Raw genomic sequence first — 18,540 nt, 5'->3', positions numbered from 1 at the left:
GATCTTTCCTGCCGCTCCACGAGCGGGCTCGGAAGGAAAGATTTAAAGGGGGTATTGCTCGACGCGCCCAGCCCCGAGGGCAGTCAGTGTAACCGGTTCATTACCTCCTGAGGTGCGAGAGCACCAGCCGCAGCCTCACCAACAGCTGTCCCTCACCCCGCCGGCCCCCTGCGCGCATGCGTCTCGGCTGTGTGCCACGCATGCGCCACGCGCACAGGCCCCGCCCACATTTCGGCGTGATCGCGTCACCACCTGACTCCGCCCCCTTTCGCGCGTCCGTAGCCCCGGATCAGCGTTCCCAACGCTCCCGGATTGCCCGGGAGCCTCCAGCAATCCCTATGGCATCATCAGTTCAGTCAGTGATTTCAAGGGGAGGCAGTGCCATAGTGGTATTGTCACTGAGCTAGTAATCTAGAGACTCAGGCCAGTGCTCTTGGGGCTCAGGTTCAAATCCCACCATACAGATGGTGAAATTTGAACCCTCCATAAATATGAGTTCATCCAAAGCACCCATCACCCTACACTCGCTCACTTACAAAAGCTCTCAATTAAGCAACACCTTGTTTAAAAATTCTCAACCTGGTTTTCAAATCCCTCAACACTCCTTGTCTTTGTAATCTCCTCCAGTCCCACAAACCCCCTGAGATTAATTCAGGCATACTGCTGATCTTAATCGCTCCATCATTGGTGGCTCTGCCTTCAGAGTTTGTGGTGGTTTTTGTTTTCCCAATATTTAGTTGGCGGAAATGCTTGCTCATCCAGTGGAGGACATCTGACGGAAGTCTGACAAGGATTGGGAAAAGATTTGGGAGAGTAGACTGCTTGCACGGAGAGACATGATAGGAAGAGGATGGGTTCAATGGAGGATAAAGAGAAAAGAAAGTTTGAAAGGGAAAAGAAGTGATGAATGATCAAAGGCTGGGAAACCTGCAGCGAGTAACTCATCTCCTGACCGCACCCCACCCAAATTTGTCCACCACCTACAAAGCACAAGTCAAGAGTGTGATGAAATACCCTCCAGTTGCCTGGATGAGTGTGGCTCTGACAACATTCAAAAAACTCAAGACCATCCAGGGCAAAGCAGCCCGTATAATCAGCGTACCATTGGCTACATTCACCCTTTTCAGTCTCTACCACTGATGGCCAGTAACAGCAGAGTGTACCATCTACAACTCACCCCTCCTTCAACAGCATCTTCCAAGCCCATAACCTCGACCAGCTAGAAGGACAAGGGCAGCAGACACATGGGAACACCACCGCCCACAAGTTCCCTTCCAAGTCGCTCACCATCTTGATTTGGATATATATTGCCACTCCTTCACTGATGATGGGTCAAAATCCTTGAATTCCTGACACCATATGGGGTGCAGCGATCCAAGAAGGAGGCTCGCTATCACTTTCTCAGGGGAAATTAGGGATGAGTAAGAAATGCTGCCCTGGCCGGCGATGCTCCCAAGAATGAAGAGAAAAGTTAGACGTGCTGGGCTTGGATCCAGAACAGCCATCAAAATGCATATATGCAGCCAAATGCTATTGTGTGTACCGTGCAGGCCACACGCGTGCATGCCTGTAAAAGCACAGCACACTTTCTGCAATTGTGCTGAATAACTCTGGTTCATTTCTCAAATTCCCCACCACCCCTTTCAATGATACTGATGCTAATTGTGGTGCTTTTGTGGCCACCTTGATTGTGAGATTTGCACGTTGTGCAGGTGAATTGGTCCTTGTAAAATTGCCCCTTAGTGTCCGAAGATGAGTAACTTGGGTGATTAGCAGGTTTAATGTGTGGTGTTACAGGGATGGGGCAGGGCTGGGGCTGAGGAAAGTCTTTGTCAAAGAGTCAGTGCTCGGATCACTGTCTGTGCAAAGTTTGCACTTTCTCCCCGTGTCTGCGTGGGTTTCCTCCGGGCGCTCTGCTTTCCTCCCACACTCCAAAGATGTGTGGGTTAGGTTGCACCAACCACAATCCCACCTGGTTCCTATCCCCATGACTCCATGCATTTACCCTAGCTAGCCCCCCTGAAACTAAGAGGCAATTTTGCATGGCCAATCCACCTAACCCACACATCATTGGACTGTGGGAGGAAACCGGAGCACCCAGAAGAAACCCATGCAGATCAGAGGGAGAAAGTGCAAACTCGGCAACGACAGCATCCCAAGCTGGGAATCAAACCCAGGTCCCTGGCACTGTGAGGCAGCAGCGCTAACCACTGTGCCGCAGTGAGAGTGGGTTTGGCTGGGAGAATTACAATGGCAGACATGCTAAATGACCTTAGTGTCAGGGGGTCAATGTGTGACGTTATGGGGATCGGGCCTTGGTGGGATTGTAGTCGGTACAGACTTAATGGGCTGAATGGCCTTCTTCTACACTGTAGGGATTCTATGTACAGGAGCAATGTACCTTTAAATCAAGAAAGAAATGCCCGTTTGAGTTATTTCTTACATGAAGCCATTATCCTTGGCAGGCAGCCAACATAGAAAGTACAATACGTGCAGACTGAAAGCTGTGCGTCCTGAGATTTCAAAATATGTCTAAAAAAAAAATCCCATTGGCAGCTTCTTATCAGTGATGTTTATTTAAGTTCTATTTGTTTGTGTCACAATCAGATCTCATTTCAAGATTCAGAGTTGGAGAGTGTCAAATCGTTTTGGAAATTGTTTATCCTGACATTTCACAGAAAGGATAAGATGCAGGAATCTTTGAAAAATAAATTTCCATCACCTAACAGCACAATTCTTTTGTTCCTTTCAACCCACAGACATTTCTTCCCACCTAAATCGTCCGTCCTTCCTTCAGGTCAGGCTATTGGACTTGTCTACTGCCTCGCCCAACACGAGCCAAGGGAAGGAATCTGTTCATATCCATCAAATAACCCAAAATACAGCAGAAATCTGAAATAAATTTAGAAAATGCTGGATAAGCCCAGCAGGTCTGGCAGATCTGTGAAGCGGGGAACAGGGTCAATGCTTCAAGTCCAATGTGGTCCTCCATCAGAACAGCCCTGTAGAAGGATCGTACTGACTCGAAAAATTAACGCTGTTTCTCTCCACAGGTACAGCCAGACACACTGAGTTTATCCAGCATTTTCCATCTTTTATTTTTGTCCATATCCCTCAGACGGCAAGCGTGACCCCAAGATTCTGGATGTCTGCCATTATAATTCTCCCAAATCCACATTCACTGTGGCACAGTGGCACAGTGGCTAGCAATGCTGCCTCACAGTGCCAGGGAACTGGGTTTGATTCCCGGCTTGGATCGCTGTCTGTGCAGAGTTTGCACATTCCCCCCTCTGTCCGCGTGGGTTTCCTTCAGGTGCTCCAGTTTCTTCCCATAGTCCAAAGATGTGCAGGTTAGGTGGACTGGCCACGCTAAACTCCCCCCTAGTGTCAGAGAGCCTAGCTGGGTAAATACAAAGGGTTATGGGAATAGGGCCTGGGTAGTATTGTGGTCGGTGCAGACTCGATGAGCGAAATGGACTTGTTCTGCACTGTAGGACTCTATGAATCTTTGTCCTCAGCCTCCCATGTTCCTCCAATGAAGCTCTAAGAGACAACACCACTTTTTTTGATTCCGCACTTTATAGCCTACCAGGCTCAAAATTGAGTTCAACAATTTCACACCATAACCAGTTTTCATATAGCAGTTGTTGGTGGTGATTCCATTGTTGTCACTGTTAGTGTCCCAGACCAGAACCCCATGTTATATAACAAAGACAGACTAGACCCTGACAATTTTCTATTTTGGCATAAGTATGAGGAGAGGCCTTTTCACCCCAGGAGTAATTCCACTGACAAATTAGGGATCTTTTATAGTTAAAAAAAATTTTATTTAATAACAATTTAACCATAATGCTAATAAACAAAGCAGTTTAACCATCAACAGTTGAACTATATTTAAAAATGAAAGGAAGCAACTTTAGTTTCTAGCTTATTTTGTTTATTTATTAGTCACAAGTAGGCTTACATTAACACTGCAATGAAGTTACTGTGAAAATTCCTTAGTCACCACATTCCAGTGCCTGTTCAGGTCAATGCACCTAATTAGCATATCTTTGAGACTTTGGGAATAAAAACTGGAACACATGGATGAAACCCACACAGACACAGGGAGAATGTGCAAACTCCACACAGACAGTGACCCAAGCCAGGAATCGAACCCATGTCCCTGCACTGTGAGGCAGCAGTGCTAACCACTGTGCCATTCTGCAGCCCCATGACTGTTCTAGTTCCAAATGAGCCCCATTCATCATTAGGTCAAAACAATTTTCAAATAAATACAGTTAGCAAACCCAGGCATACTTGCTATAAATCATGTTAAAAGTCTTGAAGCTTTCAGAGAGAGATCATGTACTAGAAGCCTAAAAAACCCTTCAAACTTCAAACAGGCTTCAGCTGCAAGTAACTGCTTTCTGCAAAAGTTTTTTCCCCCTCTGCTATGGACCCAGCACTTCATTTTAACCACATCATTACATGACCCTGTCAGTCACTGTAATCAGAATTCCCAGGGCAAGTTACATAAATAAAAGTCCATTAACTCTAATTAAAATAGCTGCTTGAAAACCTAAAATAAGTAATTATCCTGTTTTCCTAGCCTCCGAATTGCATTCCTTCCAGACATACCGAGTACTTGTAGAATAAAGCTGAATTTTTAAACATTCCTCTTAAACATAGTACATACATATATACATATATACATATATGTATGTAACAATTACACTACTATCATCATACCATTCATACCTCCTCTAAACCCATGTTTTATTTCTTTACTAGCCTCATTGTCAGCCCCTTTGCATCTTGCACCATCATCCTTTTTGTCTTTCAATCTGCATGGCCAAACTACATAAAATGTTATCATTTATTATGAGGTAAATAGAAAACAAAAGTAGAGAGGTTATCTTTCAGTTATACAGGGAATTGTTGAGTACTATGTATAGTATTTCTTATTCAATGAAGGATGTAAATGCTTTACAAGCAGTTCAAAGAAAGTTTACTAGACTCTTAACTGGAATGTTATGAGAAGAGATAAGATAGCTAGATTTGCTGGTGTTTAGAAGGCGATTGCATTGAAATAAATAAGATCCTGGGAGGGTCTTGGCAAGGCAGATGTGGAGAGGATGTTTCCCCTTGTGGGAGAATCTAGAACAAGGAGTCATTGTTTCAAAATAATGGGTTGCCCATTTAAGTCAGAAATGATGAGAAAGTTTTTCTTTCAGAGGGTTGTGAGTCTTTGGAACTCTCTGCCAATGTACTTTTAAGCACAGCACGCGGCAATTACCTTGAGAAAGGAATTGCTAGTTAAACATATTGTCCTAAAAAGAGACTGCTGGAAAACTTTAGGGGAAGAGCTTCTTGTAGGTTAGTAGCACTGAGGAAGTGTCTTATAATAAATTGGCTTGAATCTAAAACGCCAGCCTGGATTGATACTTCCATCACAGCCATTGCGAGTAACCCTCTCTTCCTTAAAAGGCAGTGGAAACAGAGCACTTGAATTCTCTTCGGGCTGAGCCAGATGGCTTCTTGATAAGCAAGGGGGTGAAAGGTTATCGGGTTATGTGGGAATGTGTAGCTGAGGTTACAATCAGATCCATTCAAGCTTGACCTGAGCTTCTGGTCTGCAGCCATTTTAATTTGTTCACTCTGCTCTTTCTATCCTTGGCCTGCTGCACTTCTCCTGTGAAGCTCTCAGTGTGCCCAGAGAATGTCACCTCACCTTTAGACTTGACACTTTGCAACTTTTCGTATTGAACCCTGAGTTCAGTAACTGCAGACCATAACCTCTGCCCCAGTGTTTCGGTTGGCAACTGTTTGTCATTATACTGCTTTTTCTACTTACACCTCATAGAATCATAGAATCCTACAGTGCAGAAGGAGGCCATTTGGCCCATTGAGTCTGCACTGACCACAATCCCACCCAGATCCTATCCCCATAATCCCATGCATTTACTCTAGCCACTCCCCCTGAAGCTAAGGGGCAATTTATCATGGCCTAACCTGCACTTCCTTGGACTGTGGGAGGAAACCAGAGCACCCAATGGAAACCCAGGTGGACATGGGGAGATCATCCAAACTCCACACAGACAGTGATCCAAGTCGGGAATCGAATCCAGGTCCCTGGTGCTGTGAGGCAGCAGTGCTAACCACTGCGCCACCGTGCCGCCCCTAGACTTAACTTTTGCTTCTTGTCCCAACAACATTCCCCTTTGCCTTACACCTTTTAACATTTAATCTCTCTTTGCTTCCACCCTATCACCCTTTCCTTTTGCTCTTTCCTTCCCTCCCCCTTCTGCTATCTCCGTGTTTGCTTCAAACCTGCTACACCTCTAACTTACTCTATTTCTGATGAAAGATCATCACCTTGAAACATTAGCTCCGCTTCTTCCTCTACAGAAGCTGTCTGGCCTGTTGAATATTCTTTGTTGCCCACACCATGTATGCTGATGATAAGCCCAGATTAGCAGCCATTTTTCTAGGGACTATATGTAGTGGGACTCATTCATAGTCATATAAGTTATTCGTTCTACATTTTCCATTTTGTTTGTTTCATTGTTAAGCTTTCAGCGTTACAATCAGATTCATCATGAAATCCAAAGCTTTTTTTTGTCATTGGTTTTATCACCATCAGAACCTCTGGAGGAGGCTCATAACACAATCAGGTTTTGGCTGGCACTGTGTCTGCTGTCAATAATATGATTGGTTTCCGCACATGCACGATAAGTGCACAGACCGAACGACATTAGTGGCCATCTTGCTTTGGCAGGAGATATGTGCTGACTATGTCCAACACTTCCTATTTTCATTCCACCAAAACAAATTTTCTGAGCATTACTCCATTACTGCTTGTGGGATCTTGCATTGAACAAATTGACTGCTACATTTCTTGCACTAAAACAGTGACTACACTTCAACAGTACTTCATTGACTGTAAGATACATTTGGACATCCTGAGTTTGTGAAAGGTGTGATAGAAATATCTTTCTTTTTCAATTAGATGTTATTTTGTCTGATAAAGTGGTTGTGTAAGAGTGGGATCAAACTAGATTCTAATTTCCTAAAGGAAAACTTCTCTCTTATATATGATTTCCAACATCCTTTCCATCCAATACTGCTGCCATTGTTTGAGAGATTATGTAAGGTGTATGTTTATGTTGGGGAGGGGAGTACAAGGTCAGAAATTCCAAGATATATTGTGAAGTTAGATGAAACCAACTATTTTCTATTTTGACACAAGGATATGGTGTTTCACTCTGGGTGTGATTCCATTGACACACTCGGAAGCTTATATCAAAATAAACTTTATTTAACAATACAGTTTAATTATTAAAGAAATGAATTAGCTTAACATTTACCAATTGAGCAATGCTTAAGCATGACAAGATACAGTTCTTAACTGCTAACCATTTCAATTGGTTTCAATTCAAGCAACATTCCTCTTATAGACTTAAACACCTCTTCAAAATCAGATAGTAACACACAGGCTCGTATGCTTGGACTTGTTAACAGTCCAAGAACCTTTTGAACACCTCTGGAGAGAGAGAGAGAGAGAGAAAGAGAGGGAGAGAAAGAGAGAGAGAAAGAGACCTGTCTTCTGAGAGCTCAAAATAGCAGCCTCCAGAAAGAGACACCTCCTGCCTTACTCAGAACCAGGCAGTAACTGCTGCATTTCCCTATAAGCTTGACTCCTCCCTTTATCACAATAATTGTCTCTGTCAATCAACCTAATCAAAACCTTACTCTGAAACCTCTGGGGATAAACAAATAAACAACAAATGCATTAACTCAGATTAAAACAAACACACCTCTGGCTAAAATCAATCATTAGCCTGAATTCTTAGCATATGAGCTGCCTGGGTTGCAGACAAATCAGCACCACGTAAAACAGAGCTGAATTTTAAACATACCCCTCATTCGAAACAAGATATGAATGCATTCCTTAAAAGTATCATCATATTTGTTGCATTCATTTTGGTCTATTTTTTAAAAGTATTTGTTATCTCATTATCATGCACCATTCTCCAGCCAAGAAAGCTCATGGATGTGACTCATCTTGTAGTCTGTGCCAACAATATTTAATAGAATTGTTAAAAATTGAGAGATGGTGATAGCGCAATTAAGGAGAAACTGTTTACAGTGATGGGGAAGTGGGGAGTTGTGTGGGGGGGGGGGTGCGGAGTGGGGTGTGGGGAGAGATGGCGGCACAGCTATGTAGTAACCAGAAGATACTAATTAAAGATAATAGGTAAAAAGAACCAGTGAGTGAGAAAAGTGAGAACTTTTCTTACGTGGCAAATTGTGATCTGGTGCACTCTGCCTGAAAGGACGCTGGAGACGGATTCAATAGGATCTTGAGAAAGGGAACTGGGTCTCTAATTAAAAAAAGAAGGGCTATGGGGAACAGGCAGGGGAATAAGCAGATAACTCATTCAAACGTGACACAGGAGCAATGGGCCGAATGGCCACCTGCAATGCTGTCTTATTCTATGAATCAAATGTCAAGATTAGTAGGGAGGGACAGAAAATCAGAGTAACAGACGTGTTGCCTTATCTTCAAGGCTCCTTATAATCCTTGGCTAAGGCTCAGAGGTTAATTATCTGCCCTCCCCCACCAGAGACAGTTTATGACAAAGAGTCCAAACTTGGAAGAAGAGATTAACGGAGAGAAAAATAAATACACACTATAAAAAGAACATTCTAATAATATCTGATAAATATAGACACATAAATCACAGTTTCTCAGAGTGAATTTGGAACATTTGACTCAAACATTTTAACGGTTATTATGGAACAAATAGTACTTATGGTAAAAAAAAGACATGAAACTCAGTTTTCCTACTGTGTGAGAACATGTTGAAGCAGCATACGTAAAGACCACCCACCTGGTGTCCAAATTCCTGCTGGAGTTAGTTTAGAATTGTGAAGGCTTTGCAGCAAATAAACAGACCATTCGGCTCACAGATCTGCATTGGTGTGATGTAGGTCTGAAGTAGTGCAAAGATATAGATCTTTCCTGGTTGGGGTGGCACTGTGGCACAGTGTTTAGCACTGCTGCCTCACAGCCCCAGGGACCTGGGTTCGATTCCTGGCTTGGATCACTGTCTGTGTGGAGTTTGCACATTCTCCCCTGTGTTTGGACGTGTTTCCTCCCACAGTCTGAAAAATATGCTGGTCAAGTGGATTGGCCATGCTAAATTCTTCCTCAGTGTACCTGAACAGGCGCTGGAGTGTGGCAATCAGGGGATTTTCACAGTAACTTCATTGCAGTGTTAATGTAAGCCTGTTTGTGACATTAATAAATAAACTTTAACTTTGATGTTTATGTTCCACACATTTTTCCCACCCCCTATTTCATCTCACTCCATCAGCGTTCTTTTTCTATTCTTTTCTCCCTCGTATAGTTTCCTCCTGAACGCATCTCTGCTATTCCCTGCGATAGTGAGTTCCACATTCCAACTATTCGCTAGATAAAGAGATTTCTGCAGAATTCTAGTCCCCTATCTTAATACCTCTCCGTGTGGCCCACTGTCAAATTCTGTCTCTGAAGTCGCCTGGGACGTTTTGTTAAATGTTGTATGAATGCAAGTTAGAACAAAGAACAGTACAGCACAGATCCCACAGGACCATGATGATGTGTCAAACATGATGCCAAATTCAACTAATCCCTTCTGCCTATATAGGGTCCATATCCCTCTATTCCTTGCATATTCATGTGCTTATCCAAACGCCTTTTAAAGACCCCTATTGTATCTGCCTGCATCACCACCCCTGGCAGTGTATTCCAGATATCTACCACTCGCTGTGTAAAAAAAACTTAGTAAGAAGTCTCACAACACCAGGTTAAAGTCCAACAGGTTTATTTGGTAGCAAACGCCACTAGCTTTCAGGGCTTTGCCCCTTCATCAGGTGAGTGGGGAGTTATGATCACAAATAGGGCATATAAAGGCTCACACTCAGTTTACAGAATATTGTAAATACTCAGTATTCTGTAAACTGAGTGTGTGCCTTTATATGCCCTGTTTGTGATCAGAACTCCCCACTCACCTAATGAAGGAGCAGTGCTCTGAAAGCTAGTGGCGTTTGCTACCAAATAAACCTGTTGGACTTTAACCTGGTGTTGTGAGACTTCTTAGCGTGTTTAGCCCAGTCCAACGCCGGCATCTCCATATTAAAAAAAACTTGGCCCTCACATCTCCTTTCCCCTTCTCACCTTAAGTGCATTGCCCCCTGGTATTAGACATTTCAACTCTGGGAAAAAGATCCTGACTGTCAACCGTACCTATGCCTTTTGGGTCGTGCAAGGGCTGCTCTTGGATGTTCGAGAGTGGCCTAGTGCTTCATGTCGTTAGTGTACGCTTAAACTGGGCCAGATGCTGGGTGACACAACAGCTCAGTGACTATCGCTGTTTGCTGTGCAGATACATGGATTTGGGCCAGTGTCTGTGGGAGTTTGCGCATTCTCCCCGTGCTTGCGTGGGTTTTCTCTGGGTGCTCCGGTTTCCTCCCACACCCCAAAGATGTGCTATTAGGCTGATTGGAGGTAATAAATTGTCCTTAAATTAGTTTCCTTCAACGTGGATTGCCATAAGCATAGATAAGGGTCATGGGTGGAGGGGGGACTGGTAATGTTAAAATGGCGGCGGGGGCTCGTTGGGCCGAAGGGCCTGTTTCCCGGGCTGTCTTTGTTCTTTGTTCTTTATAATTTAACAGACTGCGATGTTGTTGTAATGCTACAACTCATTTGATAAGTTTACTGAGGTGGTGAAGCAAAATAGCCCAACTCTTCTAATTTAGTGAACCGAATTATTATCTAGCATTGGGCCAAGTACATATTAGGTTAGAAATTCACTTTTGGCAGGAACATGGAATGGGCTGTATTGATGTTCCACCTGAAGCATTTCGTGCCAAACCGCCACTGCTGCCTTCATGGGATGTGGACATTTCTGGCAAGGCCAGCATTTGCTGCCCATCCCTAATTGCTCCTGAACTAAGTGGCTTGCTGGGCCATTTCAGAGGGCAGTTGAGAGTCAACCACATTGCTGTGGCTCTGGAGGCACATGTAGGCCAGACCAGGTAAGGATGGCAGATTTCTTTCCCTGAAGGGCAACCAGATGGGTTTTTACGACAATCGATTATAGTTTCATGGTCGTCATTAACAGAAGATCCTACAGTGCAGAAGGAGGCCATTCAGCCCATCAAGTCTTCAGTGACTCTCAAATAGAGCATTTTACCCAGCCCCTATCCCCATAACCCCATATATTTACTCACATATTTACCCCGCTAATCCCTTCTCCCTTCATATTACTCGCTTTATATCCAGAATTATTTATTTAAATTTTACCAGCTCCCATGGAGGCCTCAGAGGATTAACCTGTGGCTGCAGGATCTGTGTGTAGTAAACCTGTTCCCTCCCGTTCCGCATAATGGTAATCTTTTCTTTAAAAAAATGTGCCAATTTTGAGTCAGCATCTAGAACCAATTTCATTGTAAAGTTCTGAAACAGGTATTCACAAATTTAGCAGTGGGACCGATCCTCGAGTCGATTAGATACAGATCCCATTGTTACAGTGCTGAGACTTGTACCCATTTTATGCCCTCACAGATGGTACATATCTGCACCAGTTTCCACACCTGGTTGCTGAACCTGAAACGGGGGATAAACTCAACGATTGTCTAAACGCGTTTACTGATGTAGCCTCTGCAATACACAATTTCATTCTTTGAACTTGAAACACCATAAAGAACGCACCTTAAATAGCTGTCAGATGGAGGAGCAGACTGGGACCCAGAGTGCGCTGTCCCGTGTTAGTGGCACATACGCTTTTTATAAAGTCAGCTCAGAAGAATTTGGCCCTTTCTTAACAAATCGGTGATAGTGCCATCAGCTCACGTCACTGGAGCTTTGCTTAGATTGGCTATGAGCTAAACGGGACATGGTCTGACGAGTTGATCATTCTGTCAGCCTCTTCCTGTATGAATGAACTGAAGTACTTTTGGAGCAGGCTGCCTGGACCACAGCCAATGGTATGACTGCAGCTTTTCACATACAAACAACGCTACAGCAGATACCTTCCTTGCTCGCAGTCTCGGGAGGTTGAAGAACTCCTGTGTTGTAGATTTTCTCTGCACTTAAAGGGAGCCTCACATCCAGGGGCGGCCAATTAAATCCTTAAAGGGCCTTTATTAAACTGCTTTGTTTAATCGCTTCTATATGTTTGAGAAAGCGTGTGTGGAGCACAAGTTGAAGTAAGTATCGTAAGTAAGGCTTACATTAACACTGCAATGAAATTACTGTGAAATTCCCCCAGTCGCCACATTCCGGCGCCTGTTCAGGTCAATGCGCTCAACCAGCACATCTTTCAGACTGTGGCAGGGAAGTGGAGCACCTGGAGGAAACCCACGCCGACACGGGGAGAACGCGCAAACTCTACACAGACAGTGACCCAATCCGGGAATCAAACCCGGCTCCCTGGTGCTGTGAGGCAGCAATGTGAACCACTGTGCTGCCCTCGTGTGATTTTTGTGGTTCCTCATCCACAACAAGGAAAGGAAGGAAGATAGGAAAGACAAAACGGGAGAGGGACAGGGACAGGGTTACTGGCTTACATTTCCACAGCACCATGCACAACCTCAGATCCTTACAGCCAATGCAGCACTTTTGAACTGTAGTCACTGTTGGAGTGTAGGGGGTGGGGCGGCTGATTTGCACACAACGAATTCTTACAAACAACAATGTGATATAAGAATACAATAACGTAAGAACTAGGAGCTGGAATAGGCCATCTGGCCCTTTGAGACTCCTTTGCTGATCCTCTACCCTAACTCCACCTTCCCATGCGATCCTGTATCCTTCAATTCCCTGTATATCCAAAAATCCGACCACCTGAATTTTTTTGCCTGTCGGGGGGGGGGTGGGTGCTCTGTGAGCGCTGAAGCGGGCGCAAAATGCACTCCAGGTCATGGTTGGCCCTGGCATGTGATTTCAGCCTGATACACGCACTGTGAAAGTCTGAGCACTGCCGGAGAGGGTGGGAAGAGGGCGGATGCCAAGGGAAAGGGAGGATGTGGGCTGACATTTTCGATCCGCTCCCTCAGGGGCGATGCTGTCTCAATGGCCTGTGTCCTGTGAAAAATAAATATCAAAGGGAAAAACTACGTCATGTGTGTCTGGGCAGCACAATCATAGACAGACTTCAATCCCCAGACACATTCGTTAATTTTATTCCAAAATGGATCGAGGTTGCGGCCTAAACATAAAGGCCACCTGGCCAGCCAGCTCCACCATTCAGTAAGATCATGGCTGATCTGTTTGTAGTCTCGGCTGCACTTACCTGTCTGTTCCTCACATAATCCTTGACTCCTGTGTCGATTAAAAATCTGTCTAACTCAACCTATAAGAGAAACAAAAATCTCCTCATCTCCATCTTCAGACTTCTATTTTTAAAATCTATGTGTTCCCTAGTTCTGGTCTTCCCATAGTAGGAAACATCCTCTACCCTATCAAAACCCCTCAGGATCTTATACGTTTCAATAAGATCCCTCTCATTCTTCTAAACTCCAGTGGATATTGGCCCAACTTGTTCAACTTTTCTTCATAAGCATTTCAGGAATGAAGTGGGTCAACTTTCTCCGAACATTTTCTCTTGAATTATAGAATTCCTACAGTGCAGAAGGAGGCCATTCAGCCCATTGAGCCTGCACTGACCACAATTCCACCCAGGCTCTATCGCCAAAACCCCACGCATTTACCCTAGCTAGTCCCCCTGACACTAAAGGGCAATTTAGCATGATCAATCCACTTAACCCACACGTCTTTGTGGAATGGAACCGAAGCACCTGGAGAAAACCACGCAGACACGAGGGGAATGTGCAAACTCCACACAGACAGTGGCACAACCCAGGTCCCTGGCATTGTGAGGTAGCAGTGCTAACCACTGCGCCACTGTGTCGCCCTATCACAATTATAACCTTTTTTCGAAAAAGGAGAGCAAAACTCTACCGGCACAGTAGCACAGTGGTTAGCAGCGCTGCTTCACAGTGTCAGGGACCCAGGTTTGATTCCTGACTCGGGTCACTGTCCGTGTGGAGTTTGTATGTTCTCCCTGTGTCTGCGTGGCTTTCCTCCAGATGCTCCAGTTTCCTCCCACATTCTGAAAAACGTGCTGATTGGGTGCATTGAACAAGCACCGTACTGTGGCGACTAGGGGAATTTCACAGTAACTTCATTGCAGTGTTAATGTAAACCTTACATGTGACTAATAAATAAATAAAGTTTATACGCAGTATTCCAGTTTCAATTATCTCGTTCTTCTAACCTCCAGGGAAAACAGATCAGATTCTCTCAATCTCTCCTCAAAGGACATGCCAGGAACCAGTCTAATGAACCTTCACAGCTCTCACAATCTCTCAGTATGTCCTGCCTTAGGTGAAAAGACCAAAACTACACAGTGCTCCAGACGTGGTCTCACCAACACTGTCTGTAAGTGTAATAAAACTTCTTTATATATTTATTTCCATCCTGTTGTAACAATGGCTAACTCACAATTTGCCTCCCTAATTGCTTTTTGCGATTAAGGTTAAGTGTCTGAGATTCAGCTGCCTCAGAACGCAAATAGTTTGATAATGATGAGATGAGCAGGGATCAGTCCTGTTGGTTAAGGAATAAATCTGGGGCCAAACATGAAGGGAAATATTGGTTTTGGGATCTTTTACATCCACCTGAGATGATAGATGATGCCTCAGATTGATGGCTCATCTGAAAGAGGGCTCCTCTGACAGTGCAGCACTCCCTCCCGCTCATGCATTTTTAACCATCCAGAAAGGGCTATAAGTTGCGGAGATTTTACTGCTGGGTTTGTTGCTACTTTATTCATGCTATTGGCAGAATTATTTTCGATTGAAGGTCAATAACTTGTTCGTTATTTAGAGAAGGTTTGTGCAAGATATTTAGAAAATCACTCTGTTTTCCCAAACCTTTTTGACCTGGATTCTTCTGTATGTAACAACATATAATCCTTCTGGTTTAGACAGACTATTTGTGTTATTATTTGTCATCATGCATTTCTGATCATTGACAATACTTACATCAGCATTTGTTAAACAGAGCAGATAGTTTATAAATCTAACCCTTTTCAAATCTGAAAGATAAGCAAACATGTTTGTATATTGTCAAAAAGGAATTATACACATTAAGAAAGGTTGTACAAGTTGAGGCTCTCGTCTCTAAAGGAGAAAAAGAACTTGTATCTATACAGCACCTTTCACAATGTCAGGACTTTCCAAAGTGTTTCACAGTGTGCAGAACATTGAAGCAAGGGTAGGCCATTCGGCCCATCGAGCCCACTCAGCCGCTGTAATGTGGGAAACTGGCACACAGCAAGCTCCCACAAACAGCAATGTGATAACAATGCAGACCATCTGAAGAAGAGTCACGCAGACTCGAAACGTTAACTCTGTTTCTCTCTGCACAGATGTTGACCTGCTGAGTCTTTCCAGCATTTCCTGTTTTTTACAATGGAACTTCAGTCCATTAGTTGAGGGACACTTTTTGGGCAGTAAACCAGGGAGAACTCTGCAGCTATTCTGTGGATTGTTTAGGTCCACCTGAGAGAAGCGGACATCATCTCAATTTAGTTCATAAGATACAGAAGTAGAATTAGGCCATTCGGCCCATCGAGTTCACTTCCCCATTCAATCATGGCTGATATGCTCCTCATCCCCATTTTCCTGCCTTCTCCCCATTACCAATTAAAAATCTGTCTAACTCCTCCTTAAATTTACTCACTGTCCCAGCAGCCACCACACTTCTGGGGTAGCGAATTCCACAGGTTCACAATGCTTTGGGAAAAGTAATTTCTCCTCGACTCTGTTTTAAATTTGCTATTCCTTATCCTAAGATGATGACCTCTCATCCCAGAATGCCCCACAAGAGGAAGCATCCGTTCCACGCCTACTTTATCCAAACCTTTTATCATCTTGTATACTTCAATTTGATCTCCCCTCATTCTTCTAAATTCCAGACAGTGTCAGCCTAAACTGTTCAATCTCTCTTCATATGAGAAACCCTTCATCTCTGGAATCAATCTAGTGAACCTTCTCTGAACTGTCTTCAATGCCACAACATCTTTCCTGAAATAAGGGGACAAAACTGTGCACAATACTCCAGGTGTGGCCTCACCAATGCCTTGTAAAGTTGCAACAATACTTCCTTACCTTTGTCTCCTACACCTTTAGCTATAAATGCCAACATTCCGTTCGCTTTATTTATTATCTGCTGTACTTGCATGCTAGTTTTCTGTGACTCATGACACCCAGATCCCTCTGCACTGGAGCACCCTGAAGTCTCTCCCTATTTATATAAGTTGCCTTCCCATTTTTCTGACCAAAATGCATGATGTCTCTTCTGAAAAAACATTTGAGAGGTGACCTGAGAGAGGCCTTTAAAGTTATGAAAAGATTTGAGTGGGTAGATGTAGAGAAAATGTGGGTCCACTTGTCCAAAATGAGGAGCCTTCAAAATAAGACAGTCACTAATAACTCTAGTAGGGAACTGAGGTGAAATGCTTTTGCTCAGAGCATGGTGAGAATGTAGAGCTTGCTACCACGTGCAGTAGCTGAGAAAATAGAATAGACACATTTAAGGAGTTAGAAATGATGGACATACTCAGCAGGTCAGGCAGCATCCACAGAGACCTGAAATGCTAACTCTGTTTCTTTCCACAGATGCTGCCTTACCTGTTGAGGATATCTGGCATTTTTCTGTTTTTATTTCAGACTTTCAGTATTTTTCATTTATCCATTTGAGGGGAAGCTAGATAAATAGACGAGGGAGAAGCATGCAAGGGAAATATTGAAAGGTGAGATGAATAGGGAGCTGGAAGGATTGTGTGGAGTATAAACTCTGTCATTGAACAGCCGGGACACCCAGAATCCTTGGAAGCATTCTTTCTTGAAGTGTACAAGCTTCCTGTTTACCTAATACCCACTCATTGAAAATGAAGTGCTGACATATGAGATTCTGTACAACACAATGTCCTTTAAGGAAGGAAATCTGCTGCCCTTACTGTCTATACACGACTGCAGTCCCACAAAAAACAGGGCTGACTCCAATTAACCTCAGGGCAAAAGAAAGCATAACTGGCATTACTTCAGGATGTCCCAGCCCTTTATTGCCAATGAAATACTCCTGAAGGGTGGTCACTGTCGTATTGTGCAAAACGGCCACTCAGTTAAATTGATATCAACTTCCCGAGGGTAAATAACGGTGAGTAACAAATGCTACTCTTAGAGCAGCACCCACATCTTGAGAATTCTGGGACAGCATAGTGGCACAGTGGTTAGCAATGCTGCCTTAACAGATCCAGGGACCCAGGTTCAATTCCTGGCTTGGGTCATTATCCGTGTGGAGTCTGCAAGTGTCTACATGGATTTCCTCCAAATGCTCCGGTTTTCTCCCACAATCCAAAAGATGTTCAGGTTAGGTGCATTGGCCATGCTAAATTCTCCCTTAGTGCACCAAACAGGTGGTGGGGATTTTCACAGCAACTTCATTGCAGTGTTAATGGAGGCCTACTTGTGACTCTAATAAATAAACTTTAGAATGAATATATTTAATAAAAACCTGAAAAACAGATTACCTGCTCAATATCACATTGTTGTTTATGGATGTTTACTGCATATATATTGGCTTCCATGTTCCCCATGTTATAACAGTGACTTTATTTCAAAAGTACTTCTTAATGAAACATTTCGGACATAATTAGATCATGAAAGGTGCTATATAAATACAAATAGTGTGATTACTATTGACTAAGACAGCAGAAAATCCCTACTGAATAAATTAAAGAACACAGTATGCAACTTAACAACATGCCTTCTTAAAAAATGAAGGAAGTATATTTAAAAAGCTGTTAAATAGTAGAATAGTTGTGAAAGAAATAGGTTCTCTAGATGATATGCTGTCATTGATAAGTGCATCAGTCCTTCATACATTCTGAACCATGAAGTGGAGATGTCAGTGTTAGACTGGGGTGGGCACAGCAAGAAGTGTCACAACACCAGGTTAAAGTCCAACAGGTTTATTTGGAATCATGAGCTTTCGGAGCGCTGCTCCTTCATCAGATGAGTCACCTGATGAAGGAGCAGTGCTCCGGAAGTTCGTGACTCCAAATAAACCTGTTGGACTTTAACCTGGTGTTGTGAGACTTCTCATTCTGAAGCCAGTGGAGAGTTGGCTTCCTTGACTTTCGCATCTGAACTGTTGCTATTCCTTTTACAGGTTGGATTGAAATTCTGATGGTTACGCCACTATTTGCGGACAGAATGGAGATTATTGGATGGCTGCACCTGTCAATTCCACTTACCGGCTGCAATGGGATTGATTCTGTGCTCCTATGGAATTTTCCCATATTTTCCTAAAGTGTCAGACTCTGACTGAAAACCAGTGTGCAGCTCTCCAGCTGCACTGCACAGTTTTATTCCAGATCTTGAGCCTCTCAGATAATTAAACATCTGTATTATTCTGGTGGGCTGGGGCCTGATGGAACT

At 43.6% G+C, this 18,540-nt stretch overlaps 1 protein-coding gene across 2 annotated transcripts in view; it reads right to left on the bottom strand.

Annotated features, from left to right (window-relative positions):
• Positions 1-11,808, bottom strand: part of aco1 (aconitase 1, soluble) — a 71,732-nt gene extending 59,924 nt beyond the window's left edge. The window contains exon 1 of one of the 2 annotated variants that reach the window (XM_080188410.1): positions 11,744-11,808. The gene's annotated coding sequence lies outside the window, so the exon portion shown is untranslated. Of the gene's footprint in view, positions 1-104; positions 209-11,743 lie in introns of those variants that run through there. The other variant, XM_080188409.1, reaches the window with a different exon arrangement.
• Between the last annotated feature and the right edge of the window lie 6,732 nt (positions 11,809-18,540).

The sequence above is a fragment of the Carcharhinus amblyrhynchos genome, chromosome 5, assembly GCF_965287045.1.
Source record: "Carcharhinus amblyrhynchos chromosome 5, sCarAmb.v2.hapA, whole genome shotgun sequence".
NCBI lineage: Eukaryota > Metazoa > Chordata > Chondrichthyes > Carcharhiniformes > Carcharhinidae > Carcharhinus > Carcharhinus amblyrhynchos.
This window is presented reverse-complemented; position numbering and strand designations above follow the sequence as displayed.